A 14,739-nucleotide genomic window follows, 5' to 3' on the forward strand; every position below is an offset into this window, starting at 1 on the left:
AAGTTCTCAGAGGCTCACTCCTGTAAGCCCAGCACTTTGGGAGGCTGAGGCGGGCAGATCACGAGGTCAAGAGGTAAAGACCGTCCTGGCCAACATAGTGAAACCCTGTCTCTACTAAAAATACAAAAATTAACTGGGCGTGGTGGTGGGCACCTTTAGTCTCAGCTTCTCGGGAGGCTGAGACAGGAGAACTGCTTGAATCTGGTAGGCGGAGGTTGCAATGAGTTGATACTGCACCACTGCACTCCAGCCTGGGCGACAGAGCGAGATTCCATCTCAAAAATAAATAAATGAAAGAAAATATGGTCAACATGGGGAAACCCCATCTCTACTACAAATAGAAAAATTAGCTAGGCATGGTGTCGCGCACCTGAGTTGAGATAATGCCACTACACTCCAGCCTGGGCGACAGAGTGAGACTCCATTTCAAAAAAAAAAAGTGCTCAGCATCTCTAATCATTAGGAAAATGCAAAACAAAACACAGAGAGATGTCATCTCCTAACCATTAGGATGGCTACTATTAAAAAAAGTCAGTAGAGAAATTGGAACTTTTGTACAATGTTGGGAAATGTACAATGGTGTAGTCACTATGGAAAATAGTATGGCAGTACCTCAACAAATTAAAAATAGAATTACTATGTCACTTCCACTTCTGGGTATATACCTCAAGAGATTGAAAGCAGGTAAGTGGGAGCTAAGCTATAGGTATGCAAAAGTATACTGAATGGTGTAATTGACAATAGCGAATCAGCAATGCTTGGGGGGAGGCAGGGAGGGATGAAAATCTACCTGTTGGTTAAAATGCAAACTACTCAGGTGATGAGTGCACTAAAATCCTAGACTTCATCCCACGCAGTTCATCCATCCATGTCACCAAACTCATACATACCCCTAAAGCAAGAAAACGAAGAGACAACCCCAAAAATGGGGGACAATATTTGCAAATCATATGTCAGGTAAGGGACTAGTATCTAGAATATTTAAAGAACATTTATAATTCAACAGGAAAAAGATAAATAACCTAATTTTAAAAAGTGCAAAGGATTTATATAAACATTTCTCTGAAGAAAAGATGCCCCAGATCATCAATCAACAGTGAAATGCCAATGAAAACCACAAGGAGATGTCCATTTGTACCCACTAAGAAGGCTATAATCAAAAGTGATGAGAACAGAAGAAAAGGAAGGAGAAAAAGAAAGAAAGAAGAAAGTGTTGGGATGTGAGAAAATTGTAACCCAGTAGCTCACACCTATAATCCCAGCACTTTTGGGAGCCTGAGGCAGGAGGATCACTTGAGGTCAGGAGTTCCAGACCAGTCTGGGGAACAGAGTGAAACCCCATCTCTACAAAACACTAAAAGTTAAAAAATTAGCTTGGTGTGATGGCACCTCCCTGTAGGTGGAGGTGCAAACTACTCAGGAGGTAGATCCCTTGAGCCCAGGAAGTGGGGGCTGCAATGAGCCGCAATCGTGCTCCACTGCATGACAGAGCGAGAAGCCATCCCCACAAAGTTAAGTAAAGAAATTGGAGCCTTTGTCTATTGCTTCTGGGAATGTAAAATGGTGCAGCGGCTGTAGAAGGCAGTGTGGTGGGTCTTCAATAAGTTAAACATGGAATTACCATGTGAATGCCCATACTGGCAGCTCACCCAGCCCACACACTCAACCAGCACCTTCTCTGCACTATGGAAGACCCACTCACCTGAAGCCAAGCTGTCCGGCAGGCAGGCCAAGGCCAGACCACCAGGAAGTGGCCACAGCGGGCCACATCCAATGTCTTCATGATGTTTGACCAGCGGCAACCCGGGAGTTTAAGAAGGGCTTCCATGGGTTTGCCCAGAGCTGTGATGGCTTCACTGACCAAGCAGACCTGCACCACGTGCTGGCCTCGTCAGGGGAGAAGCCCATGGTGAACAGCTGGAGGATGAGCTGACTGAGGCCCCAGGGCCCATCAACTTCACCATGCTGCTCCCTGCATTTGGGGAGCTGCTGAATGGCAGGGCCCCCAAACATGTGATCCATAACACTCCGATGAGGCAGCCTCGACTTCAGGTTTTCTCTAGGAAGCCCCCCATGGTGACTGCCTCACAGACAAGCAAGTGGACGAGTTGTATCAGGAGGTTCCTGTTGACAAGAAAGGCAACTTCAACTACGTGGAATTCACCCTCATTCTCAAACACAGCACCAAGCACAGACCACAAGGCCACCCCAGCCCTCCTGACACCCAGGCCTGTCCCAGTCACCCCTCCCCACACACACACTCTGTACGAGCTCCATGCCCACAACCCTGCAAGACCCTCTCAGGGGGTCCCCACTTTGAGAGGTTAGGATCCCAGCTCCCAGTGGAGGAAACGGGCCATGAAATGTGAGTGCCAGGAAAGGGGCACACCACCAAGCTGAGGCCAGTGTTCCCACCATGACCCCAGAGCAGGGGAGGAAGTCTGGAACTCCTCCAAGGAAAGACGACCTCTGGGAGATGGACCAAGGGCAGGAGCAGGAGGTACCAAGGGAAGGCCCCTCAAGAGAGCCAAGCCTTGGCCAAGGCCTGCCCATTCCTGGGCTGCCCTCTGGGAGGGAGGGCCTTGAGTTGTGGGATCTGACACCACTTTACGCGCATTCTCACATAAACACAAAGTCATCAAGGTCACCTCTCAAAAGACAGGATGCCAGATCTCTCCCCTACACCCTGTCTGGCACCAGAGCACACCCACACACAGCACACCACGCACCGTGGGAGTGTACTGTTGAGCGTGCAGAGGGCGGGACATCCATTCTAGGGGAGGCAGAGTCTCCAACAGAGGACCAAGCACTGAAAAGAAAAGGAAGGAAAGAATTACCATGTAAATCAGCAATTGTACTGTTAGGCCCAAGAGAATTGAAAACATATGTTCACACAAAAACTTGTGCACAAATGTTTATAGCAGTGTTATTCACAACAGCGCAAAACTGGAGACAACCCAAATGTCCATCAGCCAATGAATGCAGAAACAAAATGTGATATATTCATGCAATGGGCTACTATTCAGTCATGAGAAGGAATGAAATGCTGATCCAGGCTACATCAGGATAAACCTTGAAAACATGACGCTAAATTGGCTGGGTATGGTGTGGTGGTTCACGCCTGTAATCCCAGCACTTTGGGAGGCCGGGGTGGGGCGGGGGGGTGGATCACAAGGTTGGGAGTTTGAAACCAGCCTGGCCAACATGGTGAAACTCTGTCTCTACTAAAAACACAAAAATTAGCCGGGTGTGACGTTGGGCGCCTATAATCCCAGCTACTCAGGAGGCTGAGGCAGGAGAATTGCTTGAATCCAGTAGGTGGACGTTGCAGTGAGTGGAGATTATGTGAGTGAAATGTGCACTCCAGCCTGGGTGACAGAGTGAGACTCAGTCTCAAAAAAAGTCCCCCCAAAATTAGGCTAAGTGAATGGAGATAGGAACCAAAGACCACATAGTGTATGATTCCATTTATGTGAAATGTCCAAAATGGGAAAGTCCATTGAACAGAAAGTAGATTTGTGGTTACCACGGATGGGGGCAAAGAAAATTGCCACTAATTACTTATAGGGACAAGGTTTCTTTTGAGGTGATGAATGTTCCAGAGTTAATAGTGGTGATGGTTGCACATGTTCGCTGTAACTAAAATCACTAAAGCGTATCCTTCAAAATGGGTGATTTTTGTGTCAGATAATTTATATTTGATTTAAAAAAAATAGGCCGGGTGTGGTGACTCATGGCTGTAATCTCAGCACTTTGGGAGGCCAAGGCGGGTGGATCACAAGGTCAGGAGTTCAAGACCAGCCTGACCAACACGGTGAAATCCCATTTCTGCTAAAAATACAAAAATTAGCCATGCAGGGTGGCACACGCCGGTAATCCCAGATACTTGGGAGGCTGAGGCAGGGAAGTGCTTGAATCCGGGAAGTGGAGGTTGCAGTGAGCTGAGATCGAGCCACTGCACTCCAGCCTGGTGATAGAGCACAACTCTGTCTCAACAAAAAAGAAAAGAAAAGAAAAAAAAAAAAAAAAAAAAAATATATATATATATATATATGGGATGAGTTTAAAATTACAAAAAAGCATCCCAAATAAAATAACAATAATTCAGTATACCATTATCTAGTATTAACCCTGTTAAGCATATTTACTTCTATAAATTCTTCATATGTGTACCAACAATAAATCTTCATAATAATCTAAATAATGTAGTTTATGTAAAGAAGTTTGAAGATGAAAAAAATAACTCCAAATACCATCAATAGTTATCATTAGAGAAATATTAGTTCTAGATATAGCGCACACACACACACACACACACGCACGCGAATACACACACACCCCTAAAAGGAGAAGAGAAAGATTTTGTTAGAATAGGATTAAACATAGGATGTTCTTTTAAATAAAAAGTATACAATTTAATTTTATTTGCACTTGATAGAATAAAAAGTAAGGGAAATACATCTAGAGGAACGGTTGAATTTTCAGGTAAATGCTTCTGCACAATAAAATATATTATTAAAAATCTTCTAGGTTTAAAGAGTTGGAGATAGAGAAGGAGGGAGGGAAAAAGGAGAGGAAAAAGCACAAGAGATTATGGAAAATAAAGCTAGTATCTATTTTTAAAAACTCTCTAGTTCCATTTCAGGTAGCAGACAGTGTTCTTCTGCTTTGGAATTTGAGGGCATAGGTCTTACTCTCTCCCAGCTCCCAGAGTTTTTTTGTTTTTTTGTTTGCTTATTATTATTTTTATATATTTTATTGCATTTTATTTGAAGTGGAGTTTCGTTCTTGTCACCCAGGCTGAAATCCAATGGTGTGATCTCAGCTCACTGTAATCTTCACCTCCTGGGTTCAAGTAATTCTGCCTCAGCCTCCTGAGTAGCTGGAATTACAGGCACCCACCATCACGTCCAGGTAATTTTTGTATTTTTAGTAGAGATGGGGTTTCGCCATGTTAGCCAGGCTGGTGTCGAACTCATGAACTCAGGTGATCCACCCGCCTCGGCCTCCCAAAGGGCAGGGATTGCAGGCATGAACCACCGTGCCCAGTCCAGCCCCCACGTTTTCTGCCCTAGTTATATTGGTATTGTCCTACTCTCCTGGTTTGTATCAGTCACATTCTCCTATGTAACAATAACCCAGTAGGTGGTCACTCTTGAGCTGAATTTTATGGAGTTTGTGCTCATAGCCAGTTTTGCTTTGTTTGTTTTTTAATTGTGGCTTCTGTGTTTCTGGATTGTGTGTGGTGATTCATCTTGAAATCATCTGGATTTCATGGTCAAGCAGTTTGGTTTTTCCCTGGGAAGAACTCATGGTTTCGTATTTCCTTAACTTGGTCATGCCTGTGGATTTCTTCCTATTGACTTTGCACATGAACAACGTCTTGCCTGCCTATTAATTCCTGGGTCACAGGTTTTGGGTTTTGGGTAGAATTTTCTAACTACAGCTCCTTTGACCTGAGGTTTGAAGCACTGTCATGTCCCTCTTTTTGGGTAATTTCATTTCATGTCTACATGCCTACAGACTTCTTTCCTTATCCTTTAAATTCAAGGGTTTACACGGGAGATGTCTTAGGTAGGAGAGTTTATCAAGTTCTCTTGGTGTGCTATGTCATGTTGTATACTCTGTGGATTTAGGTGTCTTTTTTTTTGAGACTGAGCCTTGCTCTGTCACCAGACTGTAGTGCAGTGGTGTGATCTCGACTCACTGCAACCTCTGCCTCCTGGGCTCAAGCAATTCTCCTGCCTCAGCCTCCAAAGTAGCTGGGACTATAGGCGCATGCTATCACGCCTGGCTAATTTTTGTATTTTTAGTAGAGATGGGGTTTCACCATGTCAGCCAGGATGGAGGCCCACCTCAGCCTCCCAAAATGCTGGCATTACAGGCGTGAGCCACTGCACCCAGATTTAGTTTTGTCTTCAGCTTTAGGTATGTTGTCTTATATGACATAGTTTAACATAACTACTTTCTACTGCTCTGTAGATATGTTGGATTATATTTATCTATCTCCCATATGTTTTAGATTCCCCAGTTATTTTACTGTTTATCTTATTCATTCATCTACATTTGCTGTCATTATTTCCAGCCTTTCCCCTTTGTCATTCATTCCTTTATCAATGCTGTTTATTTTGATTGTTGTTCTTTCTTTCTTTCTTATTTATTTATTTATTTGAGACAGGCTCTCAATCTATCACCCAGGCTGGAGTGCAGTGGCACAATTACGGCTCATTGCTGCCTCAACCTCCTGGGCTCAGGTGATCCTCCCACCTCAGCCTCCTGAGCAGCTGGGACAACAGGTGTGTGCCACCACATCCAGCTATTTTTTATATTTTTTGTAGAGACAGGGTTTCATCATGTTGCCCGGGCTGGTGTCGAACGCCTGGGCTTAAATGATCCACCTGCTTTGGCCTCCCAAGGTGCTAGGATTACAGGCATTAGTAACTGCGCCAGGCCTCTAATATAAAAATGTTGACTTGGACCTCAGTTGCTTCCTAGTTCTGAATTCCCCCTTTCTGTCTCATATTTCAGTTTGTTTTATTGTGTTCATATATATATATATAATTTGCATTGGAGTCTCACTCTGTCCCCCAGGCTGGAGTGCAGTGGCAGAAACTTGGCTCATTGAACCTCCACCTCCTGGGTTCAAGCGATTCTCCTGCTCAGTCTCCCAAGTAGCTGGGATGACAGGTGTGTGCCACCATGCCCTGCTAATTTTTGTATTTTTAGTAGAGATGGGGTTTCACTATGCTGTCCAGGCTGCCCTTGAACTCCTGACCTCAAGTGATCAGCCTGCCTCAGCCTCCCGAAGTGCTGGAATTACAGGCTTGAGCCACTGCACCTGGCCAAAGAAATTTTTTTTGTTTTCCTTGAATTATATGTTTTTCCCAGTTGGACCCTTCTCTGCTTTTTTGTGGGGGTGAGGGGGTGGGCTGTAAAAACTTTATCTCCTGATATACCATGGTGAAAATGAAAAATTATGCAGCTGCTTTGGAAAACAGTTTTGGTCATACTTCAAAATGCTAAACATGAGAGTTACCAAATGACTCAGTTTAACTCATAGCTATATACCCATAAGAATTGAAAACGTTAAGTCCACACGAAAATCTGTACCTAGCACCATTACTAAAAATGGCTAAAAAGTAGAAACAATCTAAATATCTGTTAACAAATAAATGCATGAACAAATAAATGCATGAATGCATTGTGCATTCATACAATGGGCTATAATCCAGGCATAAAAAAGAAAGCAGTACAGATATATGCTACAGCAGGATACACCTTGAAAGCATTACGCTAAGTGAAAAAAGCCAGGTACCAAAGACCATTACTGCATGATTGCATTTATGTGAAATGCCCAGAAGTAGTTGGATTCTCTATATAATTGAAGGTGGGGCTAACAGGATTTGCTGACACATTGGTTGGGCGGATGGGAGAAAAGAGAGCCAAGAACCACTTTGAAGCTGTTGGCCTCAGCACCTGGCAAGAATGAGACTGCTACCTCTACCAAGATGAAGAGAATATTAGAAGGTTGCTTTGGGACAGGTTAAATTTGAGATGCTTCCAAGTGGAGCGGTTGAGGAGTGTGGTGTAATAAAGAATACATCTTTGTTCTGGGTCTCTGGCACGGAGCTTCAAAAAACTCTTGGAATTTCCTAAGTGACAGGGACAGGAATGTGCTTGTTATGCTAATGAGGGGACTTGCGGCCTTAGATGGCTTCCGGATGGGGGCTGGTCACCAGAAAGAACTGCCTTGTGAAAAGAGTTAGAGGGTTGCGGCTTTGGGTCAGCCCCACCCCTGGTGGTAAGGTTGGCTAGAGATGGAGTTTAATCACATGGCCTGGGAACAAAAATCAATAAAAACTCTGGACAACAAGGTTGAGATGCACTTCCTGGTTGATGGCCACAGTGATGTGACAAGAGAGCTCTGCACCCCTCCCAGACCTCGCCCTGTGTGCATCCTTTAGGAAGTATAGCATCTTCAGTCAGCTCTGTCCATCATTTTAGTGAATGACGAAACCTGAGGGGGTCACAGGGATCCCTGAATTTATAGCAGGTGGCCTGGGTGTCAGAGGTGTGCGAACCAGAGCAGCTCTATCTTGAATAGGAGCTGGGCTGCATTCCCGAACAGTTAAGGCAGTCTAAGTCATAGGATGAGACAGAAGGTTGGCACAAGATAAGGGCCTTGCTGTTAAAACAGGTTGCACTAAAGAAGCTGGCTTTAACCCACCAAAACCAAGATGGCCATGAGAGTGACCTCTGGTCATCCTCACTGCTACGCTCTCATCAGCATCATGACAATGTACGATGCCATGGCAATGACAGGAAGTTACCCTATACTGTCTAAAAAGGAGAGGCATGAATAATCCACTCCTCATTTAGCATATAATCAAAAAATAACCATAAAAATGGGCAACCAGCAGCACTGGGGCTGCTCTGTCTATGGAGTAGCCATTCTTTTATTCGTTTACCTTCCTAATAAACTTGCTTTCATTTTACTCTGTGGCCTTGCTTTGAATTCTTTCTGGCACGAGATATAAGAACCCTCTTTTGGGGTCTGGATTGGGACACCTTTCCTGTAACATGAGGATCCCACAGTGGCTGCTGTCTGTGGCAGGGACAATTCTCTTGAACTTGTAGAGTCTGATACTAACAGCGGTGGTTAGCTTCAGATTGAGTGGTATTTCAGTGTGCCCGGTTGCTGTAGGAACAGGTGGATGGAGATGAGATGAGGGGTTGGCTGGCATTCAGCTCAGGGATCCAGGTAAGCAGTCAAGGCTGGAGAGAAAGCATTGTGAGCTATGAGTACATGGAGGCTGTTTGAAGACCCAAGACTGGATGAAGCTTGTGTGTGTGTGTGTGTGTGTGTGTGTGTGTGTGTGTGTTTGTGCTGATGCGTGTGTGTGTGTTCCAATAAAACTATTTATAGACCCTGAAATGTGAATTTCATAGAATTTTCATGTGTCATGAAATATTCTTTTTTTCCAGCCGTTTAAAAAAATGTAAAAACCTACGAGGTTATGTTAAGTCATAACAAAAGCAGCCAGCCACCAAGGACCGCATATTGTGATTCCATTTATATAAAGTGCCCAGAGTAGGCAAACCCACAGAGAAAGAAAGTAGATTAGTGGTTGCCCAGGGCTGGGAGAGATAAAGAGACTGGGAGTGTGGGGTTTCTTTCGGGGGTGATGAAAATGTTCTAAAAAAGTGATTGTGGTGGCTGGGCACAGTGGCTCATGCCTATAAATCCCAGCACTTTGGGAGGCTGAGGCGGGTGGATCACAAGGTCAAGAGATCAAGACTAACCTGGCCAACATGGTGAAAACCCGTCTTATAAAAAAAAATAAAAATAAAAATAAAAATGACTGTGGTGATGATGGTCATCAACCATGCATACACTAAAAGCACTGGATTATACACTTTAAAATGGGTGAGATGGGCTGGGTGAGGTGCCTCACGCCTGTAATCTGAGGTGCCTCATGTCTGTAATCTCAGCACTTTGGGAGGCCAAGGTGGATGGGTCACTTGAGGTCAGGAGTTTGAAACCAGCCTGGCCAACATGGTGAAACCCTGTCTCTACTAAAAATTAAAAAAAAAAAAAAAATAGCTGTGTGTGGTGGCAGGCACCTGTAATCCCAGTTACTCGGGAGGCTGAGGCAGGAGAATCACTTGAACCCAGAAGGTGGAGGTTGCAGTGAGCCAAGATTGCGCCACTGCACTTGGATGAAGCTTTCTAAGGAGTGAGCATAGACAGAAAAGAGAAGATATTTGAGGCCATGCCAACATTTAGAAGTAAGAAAGGCTGGGTGTGGTGGTCCACACCTATAATCCCAATGTTTTGGGAGGCCAAGGTGAGAGGAGTTTGAGACCAACCTGGGCAACATAGCAAGATCCTGTCTCTACAAAAATTTTTAAAAATTAGCCAGGCATTGTGTGATGCATGGCTGGAGTTCAAGCTATTCAGGAGGCTGAGGCAGGAGGATCACTTGAGCCCAGGAGTCCAAGGCTGCAGTGAGTTATGATTGCACCACTGTACTCAGCCTGGGTGACAGGACAAGACCCTGTCTTAATAAAAATTTTAAGAAATAAAGTGAGGAAGCTGAGGAGGAAGCAGCAAAGGAGACTGGAAAAGAGCAGCCAGAAAGGAAAACTAGACAACGGTAGTCCCTGGAGAAGATAAACTGCGTCTGATGTTGCTGATAGGCCAAGTCAGGTGGAGACTGGGAGTTTTTCACTCCATTTAACAACATGGAGGTTCTAGGAGATCAAGGTGAGAGAAGGTTAAATGGAGTGATGAAGTAGAAGAAAGAATGGGAGATGAGAGAGTAAAGCAACTTATACAACAGTTTTGCTATAAAGAGAGGAAAAGAACTACAATGGCTGGAGGAGGGCATTGGTCTGCTTTCTGAAAGGCACAATGAGCAGAAGGGTCATAGCAGATGGAAATGATCCAGGAGGAAGGGAAACATTTACACAGAAGAGGGACCTGGATCAGAGCAAGTGGGACGAGTGAGAGGGGAGCTGGGACGGGGTCCCATGCACAGTGGAGAGACCAGCTCCGGTAACAGCAAGACACAGTTCACCCACAGTGCGGGAGGCAAGTGCAGGGCTGCGTGGGGGCAGTGCCAGGTGCCTACAGAAACTCTGCTCTAATTACTGTTGTCACAGTTTGGATGATCCAGAAGCAGACACCGAGACAGAGAAGTTTATCAGAGATCAACTCCTATGAACAGAAAGCAAGGGTAGGCAGAGGAAGAAGCAAATGAGGGGGCAGGCCCAACACAGCTTCGCTGGCCCAGTGGGGCACTCTGGAGGTCACACTACCCACCAGGGTTGTCCTGCTGTGAGCTGTCCTCTGCGGCTGGCTTCCCTAGCCCTTTCTGAAGCCTGAATGTGCTGGTATTGTCAGTAAGACGCTGTCGTACAAGTGTGGCCATGCTCGATGCCAGCTGTGGACTCCCGGGGTGCCCTGAGGACTGTGACTCTTCCGGTCCACTAGGTCTTGTAACTCCTCAGAGAGCTGTGTGTCGAGGGCCACTCATCACGTGTACATTGGTTCAATATCTCTGATCCAGGAAGGACAGGAAGAGGGATGCGTGGTGTGCAGGGTCAGGGGCTGGCAGTCTACATGTGGGAAAAGCAAGAGAAAGATCATGAAAATGAATGGGCTGGGCATGGTGGCACACACCTCTCATTCCAGCACTTTGGGAAGCTGGGGTGGGTAGATCGCCTGAGATCAGGAGTTGAAGCAACATGGTGAAACCTTGTCTCCACTAAAAGTACCAAAATTAACCAGTTATGGTGGCAGGTGCCTGTAATCTCAGCAATTCAGGAGGCTGAGACAGGAGAATCACTTGAACCTGAAAGGCAGAGGTTGCAGTGAGCTGACCTTCATTTGATAAAAAAAAAAAAAAAAAAAAAAAAAGAATTGGAAAATGAACCAAATTAGATGAACCAATCCAAACCCCAGAACAGCCTCACAAATCAAGACTAAAGCACTCCCAGCTCTCCACTGAAATGGTCTCTCCTGGGGTGAATGTGGCTTACTGTCCCTAGCTGTGAACTGCTCACCAGGTCATCCCTGGGCCCTCTGAGGTAGGAAATCACTCCTCGCTCTGTGCATCTTCTGTTTGGCCCTCTGGACCCTCCACCCTCTCTTCCCAGCCCTGACCTCTGCTCTGGGAGGCTGACCTTTACAAGTTAGTCAGTTCCCTCCCTCTTTGGGTTGGGTTCAGTCAATAGGGAGCCCCATCAGGAAATTGGAAGCAAGGAGGAGAATGAGGCCAGAGTACTTGTTCCCCTGACTCTCCTGTGATGCCACCCTGGGCTGGCTGTGTCCTTGGACAGTAGGTCACTGGTTCTATTAAAACAGATTAATCCACATGACTGTCCTTCAGCTACAGGCATGTTTTCCCTGCTGTTCTCTCAGACCCCATTCTACAGAGTCCTGTCTAGTCTTTGGCGTAGTTTGCTTTTACCCTACCCATATTTTGGGAATTAATCATTTTGCAGATAAACCCTTCTCAAATATTACATTTCTTGTCCCTGGCTGATATACCTTCTAAGTCTTGATCTGTTGCTGGAGCAGCTAGGAGTGGAGGACAAAACAACTGGGCAGAGAAACAGTACTCAGAGGAGAGTATGTATCAGTGAGGCCCCTCGCAGGTGCTGTGCTCAAAGCCCAGGAGGCGTGGAAAGCAGAAAGCACTGGCTTATGTAACTCAAGAGCACACGGGCCTTCTTTCTGCAGGCACAACTGACCTAAGGATGGAAACACTTCCTCAAGGCCCTGTCTCTTGGTTCATCTGCTGCTTTTGCTCAAGGTGTTTGTTTTATTCACAGGCAAATTCTGGTTTTGAGATGGCAAAGATGGCTAAAGGCAACACGTGCTGATATTGCCCTTCAGCTGCTGATCCCATAGAAAGAAAGAATCTCTTTCCTGGCAGCACCAACAAGAGTCCTGAGTCTTTCACTGATTGGCTTGATTTGGGTCACATGCTTGTTCTGAACTGATCATGATGACCAGGGGTGGTGTCACAGAATTGTCCAGACTTGGTTCATCTGCCCAGCTCTGTGGTGGCAGGTGGTGGAGGGCCAACCTTGCTTGCAACACATAGTGTGAGTTCTCTGCAAGGAAGAAGCGCTCCATCACCAGCAGTGGGGTAGGAAAATGATCAAGGGCGGCATAAGTGAACCTCCCACAGTTGAGTGTAAGTGACTTAAGGGTGAAGGTATAAGTAGTAGCTTTAGGGAATTTTGCTGTGAGAAGCTGCTGACCACTTTGCCCTAGATGTAGGTGATATAGCAACATGGCCCTCTTTCCACACTTGCTGGTCGGCCTGATGGGTGGTCAAATTGGGAGAGGTAAACTCTAGGGGATTGTGAATTGCTTTGAAGTTTGACACTATCTCCCAAAATGAGAAATTACTTCAGGCCTCCAAGTGTGTTTAGATATCTCACTAGCAATGCTATTGATAGTGTGGGGCTCTGAGAGCCACAGCAAGAAAGAGCCAAGTGAATGTACCCTCGGCCCGGCATCAAGAGCCCCAGTCCAAGAACTGTAGGGCCCAGCAGGCAGATGTGAATGTGTGGAGCTCACCTGGCTGCCCTCCCTGGGGCCTACACAATTGCATCATGCTGGGGAGCCATGAGGCCTCCTTGGAACCCTGTACCTTGAGTTTTCGCTCTCCTTTAAGAAATTCTCTCGGACCCACTGCACTAGTTTTATTTTTGCTGTACCAGTTCATGTAAGCAACTCTGCCTGGTCAAGAGAACCTTAGGCTGGAAACGGTGACTCACGCCCTTAATCCCAGCACTTTGGGAGACCTAGGCAGGAGGATCCATTGAAGACAGGAGTTCCAGACCAGCCAGGGCAACACAGGGAGACCCTGTCTCAAAACAAGTTTTTAAGTTAGTCGGGGATGGTGGCATGCCCTTGTAGTCTCAGCTACTTGAGGGGCTGAGCAGGAGGATCACTTGAACCCAGGAGGTTGAAGCTGTAGTGAGCTATGATTGTGCCACTGCATTCCAGATGCCTGGGCAAAACCTGCCTCTAAAACTAAAACAAAAACAGACCCTAAGCTCAGCCTTCCTCACCCCCACCGTGCTGGTCCTGCTGGTCTCACTGTGGAGAGTGGGATGTCCAGGTCTTAGCTGGTTCTATTGGGGCAGGACCTAAATTTGGGGCAGCAACAGCCACCTTATGAAGAGAAGAGGACTTCCCATGTGCCTAAGATAGTTCATTCTGCCAACTGCCCTCCTAAATCTACATTCTCGCAGAGCTGTGAAGAGTATGTGTCTCCTGTTCTATCTTCCACTAGCTCCTTCAAATTCTCGATTATCCTTCACAGGGTATCTATGAAATGAGGACATGTCAGGGGCTGTGAGCCAGGAGTTAATGGGCCTCCAACCCTCCAGGAGCCAGAGAGAGTCCAGAGACCAGGAAACAACAGGACCTGGGCTCAGTCGGCCTGCCCACGGGGACATCTGTGGGAAAATGACCCTGGCCACGTGGAAGGTCATCTTGCTTGTCAGTCAGACCTGCTGTGCCAGAAGATATCCAGAAATGAATGGGCAAAGCTGGGGTTAATCACAGAGAAGAAAAAATGTGATGAAGTGCAGACATGAATTAGGGCCGGGCAGTTACAAATACTCTGGACACCAGGCTTCTAGCAAAGCAGTCCTTTTCTATTTAGCTGTCATATCTTCATCCAGTAGCAAGTCAGTCTGAAAGGGGCAGACCTCAATGGACACGGGCTTGCCTGCAGCCCCTGAAGGGAGGATCCCAGCTGGCTAGCTTAGGCTGGAATCTCCTAGGCCATATCAATCGCCCTGGGGGCCAAATTGCAAAATCCAACAGCGTCAGAGGTGCAAAGTCTGCCTGCCTTTGCCTTTCTCAGAAAGAGTCAATAAGCAGTCAGGGGGCAGTGTGGGGAGAGGGTAGGCAGATAACAAGCAGAGCTGTACACCAGACAATTGGTTAAGGTGAGGTCCCAAAGTCAAAAGTGACCTGGAAGCAGACAAGAAGCCAGGAGGATGAAGAGGTGGAACCGATGACCATGGGTGGCAGAAAGTGTCATTCCTTGGAGAAGACCCTGGCCCAGGATAAGTTTGCATAGATGCCTGGGCCTCGCCTCCACATGGTTCCTGCCTGAGGATGCCCCACAGCCAGGCGCAGCATGTTAGAGCCACAGGCTTTTGCCAGACACTCAGACTACAGAAATACATGGGGCTCCTCCAGGA

Source organism: Callithrix jacchus, chromosome 13 (genome assembly GCF_049354715.1).
Source record: "Callithrix jacchus isolate 240 chromosome 13, calJac240_pri, whole genome shotgun sequence".
Classification (NCBI taxonomy): domain Eukaryota; kingdom Metazoa; phylum Chordata; class Mammalia; order Primates; family Cebidae; genus Callithrix; species Callithrix jacchus.